The 10679-nt window shown below is 38.9% G+C and overlaps 1 long non-coding RNA gene across 1 annotated transcript; it reads right to left on the bottom strand.

Annotated features, from left to right (window-relative positions):
* Window positions 1-1029: 1029 nt before the first annotated feature.
* LOC145538077 (uncharacterized) lies at window positions 1030-4652 on the bottom strand. The gene is made up of 2 exons (XR_014076627.1): window positions 4559-4652; window positions 1030-2633 (listed from the first exon to the last, which is right to left on the bottom strand). It is a non-coding gene; the product is annotated as an uncharacterized LOC145538077 (long non-coding RNA).
* Window positions 4653-10679: the final 6027 nt, after the last annotated feature.

Below are 10679 nucleotides of genomic sequence, written 5' to 3'. Positions count from 1 at the left end.
GAATCAAGATTGCCGGGAGAAATATCAATAACCTCAGATATGCGGATGACACCACCCTTATGGCAGAAAGTGAAGAACTAAAGAGCCTCTTGATGAAAGTGAAAGAAGCAAGTGAAAAAGTTGGCTTCAACCTCAACATTCAGAAAAGTAACAGCATGGCATCCGGTCCCATCACTTCATGGCAGATAGATGGAGAAATGGTGGAAACAGCAGCAGACTTTATTTTTCTGGGCTCCAAAATCACTGCAGATGGTGACTGCAGCCATGAAATTAAAAGACGCTTACTCCTTGGAAGGAAAGTTATGACCAACCTAGAAAGCATATTAAAAAGCAGAGACATTACTTTGCCAACAAAGGTCCGTCTAGTCAAGGCTATGGTTTTTACAGTGGTCATGTATAGATGTGAGAGTTGGACTATGAAGAAAGCTGAGCACCGAAGAATTGATGCTTTTGAACTGTGGTGTTGGAGAAGACTCTTGGGAGTCTCTTGGACTGCAAGGAGATCCAACCAGTCTATCCTAAAGGAGGACTGATCAGTTCATTGGAATGACTGATGTTGAAGCTGAACCTCCAATATTTTGGCCACCCGATGTGAAGAGCTGACTCATTAGAAAAGACCCTGATGCTGCGAAAGATTGAGGGCAGGAGGAGAATGGGACGACATAGTATGAGATGGCTAGATGGCATCACCGACTAGATGGACATGGGTTTGGGTGGACACAGGGAGTTGGTGATGGACAGGGAGGCCTGGTGTGCTGCGGTTCATGGGGTCGCAAAGAGTCAGACACGACTGAACGACTGAACTGATAATATTACTTAAGTTACTTATCATACTGAATTTATATAATGTCTCTAATCATCCTTAGGTTTCAACAGAACTTTTACAAGACTTGTAGACTAAAATTGGCATACTTTGTATATTTTTGTTAAAGTCACAGCTGAGATTAATATACTCTGAGGTGGCAAGACAAAAATGTATAATAAACACTTTCTGGATGTTGTAGTTATAATACCAAGAGTAACGATAAATAAGTTGTAAGTAGTGACTGTTATTTTATTTCTTGGAAAAGTATCAAAATCAAAATAAAATTAAGTTTATTAAAAGCAAAACTTTTTTTTTTACTAAAACTTCAATGCTTAAAAACAGTATCACCAAGCAGCATTTATCACATGCTTTTATTCTGTTAAGTTAATCTGTAAAAGTTGCTTTTAAAAGAGATCCACAACCAATGAACAGCTCTAGAAATACAACAAGTTAGAGGAGTGAGAACCAAACCAGAGAGGAGAAAAATAGGAGACACTGGACAATGAATTCCTTGGCCTTTCAGAACCTCTGTCTCTCAAGAGAAAAGCCTGCATGTTTTGGCAGAGCACTTCCACACATCCCACGGCTGACCGCCTGTTTCTAGCTAGAGAAAAGTTAACTTTTCTTGTTAGTAAAATAAAATTTGTTGGGTGTCTACTACAACTACTACACATATCTCAAGATTTTTAGACAGTCACTTTTTAGACACAAAGAAAGAACCATCTGGCTAAAACATCTCATTTCTTTGTCTCAAGAATCCTGAGGGGTTAGTAGTATTATCTTCAATTTACAATTGAGAAAATTCTAGTTCAAAGGTTAAATGACTGTCCGAGAATACCAGTGGTGAGATTCGAACATAAGTTTTATTCTGAAGCCCATGCTTTCCCCACTATCATGTGCTGACTTCCAAGAGTCTGTGGACCCAATGATAGACACAGTCATCCCTCAGTATATGGTTGGCAGGGACTGATTCCAAAATCCATGGATGCTCAGGTCCCTTATATAAAAGGATGTAATACAGTTAGTGCTCTACACTTGCATGTTCAATCAACTTTGGATCAAATTTCAGTCTGAATATGGAGGACTGACTCTATGCTGGGACTGTTTTAAGGAATTTGATTTGCAGGCCCAGAAGGGTTTTACCAAAAGCATTCATAATGGGAAGAGATTAACATCTTTCCTGCAAAGAAAGTCAGGATGGAGTCTCAAATATATGTATTAAGGGCCTACCATGTGTCAGGGTCTGGGAATACTGTGGATGATCAAGACATAAGGTCCCTAACCCTCAAGGAGCTTACAATCTAATGAGGGAGATAAACACACTTAACCAGCCAACAAATGTATTTCAGATAGTGATCAATGTTTTGAAAACATAGGGCAGGACGCAGGCAAGATGGATAAGTGGGAAATGTGGCAGCTGTTGAAGAGTGTGGTCAAGGCAGGCTTCCCTGAGGAAGTAATGTTCTTGTTAAGACCCAAGTGAAGAGGAAGAGGCAGGAACATCCTGGATATGTTCAGAGATCAGCCAGAAACACCAGCGAGGCTAAAATGAAGAGACTCAGAGCATGGCAGGTGAGGTCAGGGAGGTGAGTGGGGCTGCATCCTGGGAACCCACATCCAGGGAAGGGCATGCCTCCAGAGCACTGCATGGGAGAGCGGCATGCAGGTGGCCATGGCTGCTTTCGGACAAGAAAGATGGCAATATGTTGGCATAGCAGGTTCGCAGTTCAACAGCTATGCCAGCATCTTGCCTCCTCTCCAGTTCCAAGTTACAGGAGCAACACCTCGACTCTTCAGTGTTTTGCTTTTCCAAAATCTTCCCTTCCACCTGAGGGAGGCAAAGCACACTTGTTAATTGAAAATGCAAACTGGTTTCTGAACATTACAGCACAAGTCTTAGAGCATCCGATTTTGAAGATGTAGTTTAAGCACAGGAAGGTTGTGGCCTAGTTTCTTTTTTTTTCAAGGCCTTTGATCTAAAATGAGCCCTGAGAATATTTACTGACTGCTTATGAGACAACAGGGGTGGTGGGGAGGAATTCTGACAAAAATTTTAAGCCAGTAAAGTCTGAAGCTGATGACAGTTAATTATAGGTGATTACCACTATATCTACAGCCCAAGGTACATTCCAGTGGCTCTCTGTACAGTTTTATTTTTTACTCTAATAACTCTATTGGTCAATTCCTGCCACTTAGATGTACTCAAACAATAACAAACTGTCACTATGCTATGTATAGTTCACTGCTTTATGTGCTATTAAAAATAGGGCCCCTCTGAGCCAATCACTCCCAGCTAGGAACGTAATCCAGGAGTGCATTTGCAAAAGCACCACTCTATATGTGCAAAGATGGTCACTGAAACACTGTTTTTAATAGCCAAAGAACTAGAAACAAACTGAATGTCCATCAATATGATTGATATTGGCTAAATTATGACTATAAATTATTACATAGTCTCACGATCATGTATTTTATCATTCTTACAAAAGATCATAGCATAAAAATAATAATGTGGTGTATCAGAACTTTTGTGTAAGTGAAAAAGTATGCATAATCACATACATAGCCTGGGGTGTATATATAAATTTCTTCTTGAAGGGTACATGAATGCTTTATTATTTTAAATAATGTTTATTATTTTAAAAGTAATCAGATGACAGCATTATTTAGTTTTATTCTTTATATACATTTCTAATAAATATTATTTACCAAAAAATGAACCTAAGATATACCCACGTAAAGATAAAACATTCAGCTGCACAGTGCTACCAAGGTACAGCTAAGAAAGAATCATGCTCACTTAAACTTGATTAATATCTACTGCATTTGCCAGAAACAAAGGTCATTGTTTCCTAAGTCTGAAGCTAGGAATGTATACACACGTTCACTTACACGTGTGCACTCTGTGGTATGCATTTCTAGTGGGAGGACAGGAGGTAATGAGGGTTCTATGGCACAAGACGCTGTAAAAATTGTCCTGGGGCTAGGGAACTGGTGGAAGAGGTACTAACTGAAATTCTAGATTACAATTCAAGTTGTAAAGCAATTTAGGAATTTTTGGTTCATCAAGCACAGAACATTAGTTCAAAATTAATGGTAAATACAATATAGATTAGGTTACAAAATGTACCACTGAATCAAGAAGATTTAATTAAATCAAATTTCTTCCCAAAGCTTAGTTTTTTAAGAATATTCCTAATATTCATTATTCAGAGTCAGATGTAGATTAATCATTTTAGAAGGAACACACAATGTATTTGAAAACAATAATTCCCTGTGACTTCTTCAAATTCATCTTGCACATGCAAAAGAAAACTGAATGTCAGCAACCATCTGATGTACCGGTCAGATACAGCAGATACCTGAGAATTCATACAGGCTGCTTTAAATGAAGATCACTTCAATGGAAAGATAGGATAATATAATAACTTGTCGTATGTTCCTCTTCCTTCCTTACTTACATTTTTTTAAAAACAGGAGGAAATTTACTTTTGTAAGTTCTCAAATAATTGCTCAATTTATAATTTAAAAGTCTAGAACATGGGCATGTCCTTCTCCTGTTAAAGAAGCTGCTGCTTTTAAAAGCTGGGTCCTTTTTCTTATTTCTCTGATGTATTCAGGGAATATGGCTTCCATTAAACACTGGTAACAGGTACCACCTCACCACATACACCTTAGACAAATTTCTTGCAAAAATACAGCCTAACCATGAATTATGTTACAACTGGAAAGCAGGAAAAATATTATGGGTACCTGATTATAGCCTTTAGCAGTTAAGGTTAAACTCTGAAAAATACTGTCAATGAAATACCCTGGAGAAAATGCAGGCCCTGTTTGTTTTTTTCCCCTAAAAAAAGAAGAATAAAAATAATGTTTAAAAACACCTCAAACCTCCTAAACCTTTCAGTAGTAAAATTAACAAAATAAAGTTTAAATTATGGAATTTTCAAACTATTTTAAGTAACTTTAAATTCATTTAAATGAATAATCGGATTTCATTTTGTGAATAACTGATTTACAACCACTCTGGCAGCAAATCCAGCACGTCTCCGACATGAGGGGGACAGGAGGCAGTCAGCTATACCAGACCCAATAGTACTCAGATATAAAAAATGAGAACAATTCAATCACAGAAACCAAAAGAAAATGGTATAACTAATACTCAATGTGTTTTTTTTCTTTTCCAGAGCTGGAATACAGTCTACTTAATGCTTCATTAAAAAAAAAAAAAAAAGTTTTCTAAAAATGGCTGGAGGTGGAGGGCTGATTATGTATAAAGAGCTAGAATGTCCTATTTTTCAAGTAAAGTATTATGGAAAAATTTGTGGTCCAATCAAGAACATGACTGTGGAGAAAAAATAACATTCAGTGAATGTGTTGGTATTGCTTTTGGGAACAGACAACTTGACAGGATGTGCTTAAAGCTACTCCCCAATTGATAGAAGCCAGATGTGTGTCTGCCCTGCATCTGGGGAAAAGTCATACATATATATAATTACATATATATATACATTTATAGTTAAATGTATTTAATTATATATGATCATATATAATGATGTATAAAACCAGACTATATAAAAATATGCAACTAAATATAAATAAATAAAAATCATATATTTTAAATTTAGAAATATTAATAAAACACAACTGAATATCTATATCAAGCATCAGAAACAACCCCCAAGATGCAACCACTAAATTAAAGAGGAACTGGCAGAAAGGATTGGGTTTTTATTCCTTGCCCTGCCCACCAGCCTCTGGCTTTCCTGCTGGAAGATCTCATTCACCCCTCTGCCATCCCCTCCCACCACACACACACACACACACAGACCGTGGCACCTACCACGCTTGTTCTCCATTAAAGAACCCCCGCCTCCCCTCCCCGGCCTCCTCGCCACATTACAGTCCTCCATCCATTCCAAACTGCCTTTCTTCTTTGTGTAAGTTCCCTGTGGGAACGAGAAAGAAGAAATCTATCCCTTCATTATACTGCAAATGGTTCAAAGACTTAAGCTTTCAAGGGGACCAAACTTCTTTAGGAGATGAGTATTATACAAAATTAGTTTTTAGAAGATATGGAAGATGGTTTTAATAGGGGGATCATTATCCTACAACTTCTTGTATAAAATAGGCCAAGATTAAATCAATTACTCTTCTCCCAAATTCATATAAACACAGTGAGAAAGGAAGGTATGGGGAGGAGGAGAGAAACTACTCTCTTGAGGAAATGGTATGTACTTTTACAATTTCCCCCTATTTAATCCTCAGAAAGGTGGGTTGTAGTGGGTATTATTATCCTCTATAAAAGACTGAGCTGAGGCTGAGAAAGTTTAATTATCTTAAATAAATAGCCCAAAGTTAATCTACCAATAATTCTGTAACTTTAACATTTATTAGGCATCTATTATATGCCAAGCCATATGCTGAAGACAGGGTGTTTGTCCACAGTGAGTTTCCCAAGTTGGGGGAGGGGTAAACCCTTATATATTTCAACTTATTTTGGTAAGTCCTATGATCAAGCTACACACAAAATATACTAAGAGAAAACATGGCATTGTAACGGATTACAATCATGGCCTCAGTTCTCCCCGTATTCATATCCCGGCCATGTAACTTTGCAGTACCCATTCTGACTCGAGTTACGTTAACAAGATAGGATGCAAGCAGAGCTTAAAAAGCACTGTGAGACTAGGCTTGCTTGCTCTCTCTTGAGCCTTAGCCATCACCATGGAAACATGAAACCAGGCTGCTCTACTGAAAAATCAGGCACATGGAGCAAAGCCTCCCTGGCCATTCCAGCCAAGGGCAGCCTAGATCAGCCAATAGCCTGCCAACCCTGACATGTGAGCATGCCCAACCACGATGAACAGAGGTGCTTAGCTGACCATCCCTGATATGACAGCAAATAAACACTCCTGCTGAACTCCTTTGGATTTTTTTTTTTTTGATTGTTTGCTAGGTAGTATTATTGTCTGATGATGAAGCATGAAGTGAAGTGAAGTCGCTCAGTCGTGTCTGACTCTTTGCGACCCCATGGACTGTAGCCTACAAGGCTCCTCTGTCCATGGACTTTTCCAGGCAAGAGTACTGGAGTGGGTTGCCATTTCCTTTTCCAGGGGATATTCCCAACTCAGGGATCGAACCCAGATCTCCCGCATTACAGGCAGACACTTTACCGTCTGAGCCACCAGAGAAGCCTGTCCAGTGATAGGTGATATAAATAATGATTATGTGTGTCTGGGCCAAAATTATCCTGAGAGCAGTGCAAGCCATGTTTTTTCAAATCGTTCATTTCACTAAACGCATAGCAAAGTCAACTGACACCCAAGTTCCTTCTAGCACTCTGTTGGTAAATTGTAGGATCTCAGTGAATATTTATTAATAAATGAGTAAACTTTGATCTAGCACTGTTTTGCTAGATGATGGGCTCCTTGGGGGTAGGAGGCAAGTCTCATTTATCTCTGCATACCCAGAACACAATGTGATAAAAGGCCTTTAGCAGAAAGGTTGGTCAGTATTTGTTGAATAAGAGAATAGTAAGGATATAAATTCTATTATCAGATCAATGGGAAGCTGCCAAAGAGCTGTAAGTAAGCAACAGTAGTAGACTTGTTTCAAAAATATAAGTCTTTTCTTCTCTAAATTTTAATACCTTTTATGTCTTTATTTTCCAGACTTGTGATTTGGCAAGATGACTCTGGCTGCTCATTAATGGTGAATGAACGGAAGGGGCCAGAATGGATGCACAGGGACCAGCTAGGAGCCACCAAGGTTATCCAGTCAGAGATGGTGTCAGCTTGGATTAGAAGAAATAAGAACACAGATCCCAGCTATATTTGGGAAGCGGAACAGAGAAAACTTGCTTGAGGACTTGAGGGCCTAAGGAAATAGAAGAACCAAGAAAAACCGAGAGTCCTAGTCTGTGCTCCTGATAGGAAGTGGTGACTTTCACTGAGATTGGGAATGTTGAAAGAGGACAAGTATTTAAAAAATGTAGACTCCTAATTACAGAGATCACGAGTTAATTCCAGTATAAAGCCACCATCTGGAACTTCAATGTAAAGAATTTGTGGTATCAATTACTCCAAGACTGATGTTCCTCGAATGATAAATTGTAATCTGTTGCACTGGAAAAGTTCATCTACCTTCTGTGGGCCAAAGCAATCTGAAGGAAGGCCATGCTGGGTCTTTGTTAGAGGACAAAATACAGCCCTGCTGTGGAAATTTCTTGAACTACATTAAACCTTTAAAGGAAATTAGGCTTAAGGAAGTAAAGAGTGTATGTGACACATTTGAAATCAGTTTTAAGAGACTAAGGATGAATCCTTTCTTGCTTAACAAATTTTCCATGGACCTAAAAATTGAAGGAGACTTTAGAACATACAGGAAGTACGCACTCTTGCTTTGCTCCCTTACATTCACCTTCAACTCCATATTCCTAGAATTTCATTTAATGCAATTATTTTTTTTAAAAATCTAATTGTTTAAGGTCCTGATTCAGTTATCCTTTTGAGCACTGCGAAAGCCACCACTGTGGTCTACACCAGTGTAAAACCACTGGCTTGAACTGATAACTGACATCTTTTCCTAAAGATTTCAGTCCTTAACCAAGCCCTTAAAACATGTCCTTTATTAAATTAAAATGTTTATTTTTACAACAGATAATTACTTTATGTGAGAATGAGTCATTCTACTTTTTCTTGATTTCATGGCCATGGACTGCTACCCCAATCCTAGTTACCTAAAATTGTGTGCTGTTGGTCTTAAAGGGGCTGGGGTTATAAGAGACTAGGGAGAGACCCATACAAACCTATCAACACTTCTAGAAACAGACTGGAGCATTCTGATGGTGGGTGAGCTACTATTTTCATGTGTGAAAATAAGAAAATATAGAGAATGTGGATCTGTTCTGAGTTACAAGGGGGATGAGTGACTTAGCATTGATAGAGGGTACCTGCTGAAGCCCAGCCAAGGGGAGCCCTTTGACCACTGGATATCCCCCACCCTTAAAGATCCGGTATAGTGCATATCTTAAAAAAAACAAAAATCTTATAAAAATATTGAATCATTGTGCTGTATACTTAAAATCAATATACTATTGTAAATCAATAAAAAATCTTTATAATGATTGAGTTTCCCAAAGGGAGGATGAATTTAGAGTATACTAAGTGTCAAATACTTTACATCTATTCTGTGATTAAATCTTAACTCCAAACTAAAGAGTTGTTGAATAAATTATCTCCATTTTATGCATGAGGAAACTAAACCTCAGAAAGGTTAAGTAACTAGTTTATAATCACATTGCCAGTAAATGTTATAGCCAGAATCAGCATGTCTTCCCTCATGTACTGTATCTGTGCTCCCATACTGAATTCCAACTTCACCAGGTTTATTTCCCACCTACCAGCATGGCTCTCCTTTTGCAGCTAGATTCATCTCACTATCTCCCTAGCATGTCAGAGACACCCCCAGCTCCACTGTGCTCATAGTATTTCTTCTGTCTCTGAAATATTCTTCTAAATGATCATTCTGCTTCACAGTTAAAAAAGGATCCATCCAAAAGGAAACATTCTGAACTCAAAGAAATGATCCACCAAGTTGATTCACAGCAAATCTATAAATGACTCAGTCTTCTTCTTTGTCAGTCATCTTTGGGATACCAACTAAATATAATAAAAAAATAAAATATGCTAGATGGTTACCTGTGAGCCAACTACCACCAAATTCAGACATAAAGAACACATTACAGGAAACTCTTCCAAGTAAACCCAAAACCAAGGGCTCTCAAGTATCTCCATCATCTATAAGTGCTGGAGAATGCTGAGCCTTAGATGCTAAGTCTCCAGCCCTTTGCACCCTCCTAACTTGCCCCTAGGTTTACCTGGAAAACCAGAATTCATCCTTAAGACCGCTTAGGTAGTGCCATAATGCTGCTGCTGCATGTCATGATAAATGCCCTATTCTAACAAAGGAATAGACTAAGGAATGCCAAGTTATTATACATATTCACTGGAAGCTTCATTTATTTTTGTTTTTAATGGTCCCTCACAGGTGATTTTGGTGCTACTGGAAGGTTGACAAACTGGGCCCAATCTGTGTATACTTCTGCTCTAATTAAAATCCAACGCCCTAAGCCACTAAGGATGACAGGGCAGTTTTCAGATCCAGAGACTACCAAGGCTCCAAGAAGAGCTGGATTCCAGAAGGGGGCTTTAGGAAGGAATATGGCCTGAGTACATCAAGGAGTCATTGCATCCGGTCCCATCACTTCATGGCAAATAAATGGGGAAACAATGGAAATAGTGACAGACTTGATTTTCTTGAGCTCCAAAATCACTGCAGATGGTGACTGCAGCCATGAAATTAAAAGACACTTGCTCCTTGGAAGAAAACCTATGCCCAACCTAGACAGCATTTTAAAAAGCAGACATTACTTTGCCAACAAAGGTCCTTCTAGTCAAAGCTATGGTTTTTCCAGTAGTCATGTATGGATGTGAGAGCTGGACTACAAAGAAAAGCTGAGCGCCAAAGAATTGATGTTTTTGAACTGTGGTGCTGGAGAAGACTCTTGCGAGTCCCTTGGACTGCAAGGAGATCAAACCAGTTAATCCTAAAGGAAATCAGTCCTGAATATTCATTGGAAGGACTGATGCTGAAGCTGAAACTCCAATACACTGGCCACCTGATGCAAAGAACTGACTCATTAGAGAAGATCCGGATGCTGGGGAAAATTGAAGGCAGGAGGAGAAGGGGACGACAGATGAGGAGATGGTTGGTCGGTCGGCATCACTGACTCAATGGACATGAGTTTAAACAAGCTCCGGGAGTTGGTGATGGACAGGGAGGCCTGGTGTGCTGCAGTCCATGGGGTCGC

The sequence above is a fragment of the Giraffa tippelskirchi genome, chromosome 1, assembly GCF_054371585.1.
Source record: "Giraffa tippelskirchi isolate mGirTip1 chromosome 1, T2T-mGirTip1v1.2.pri, whole genome shotgun sequence".
In the NCBI taxonomy this organism is placed as follows: Eukaryota; Metazoa; Chordata; class Mammalia; order Artiodactyla; family Giraffidae; genus Giraffa; species Giraffa tippelskirchi.
Note: the sequence above shows the minus strand (reverse complement) of the source record. Positions and strands in the feature narration are given on the sequence as shown.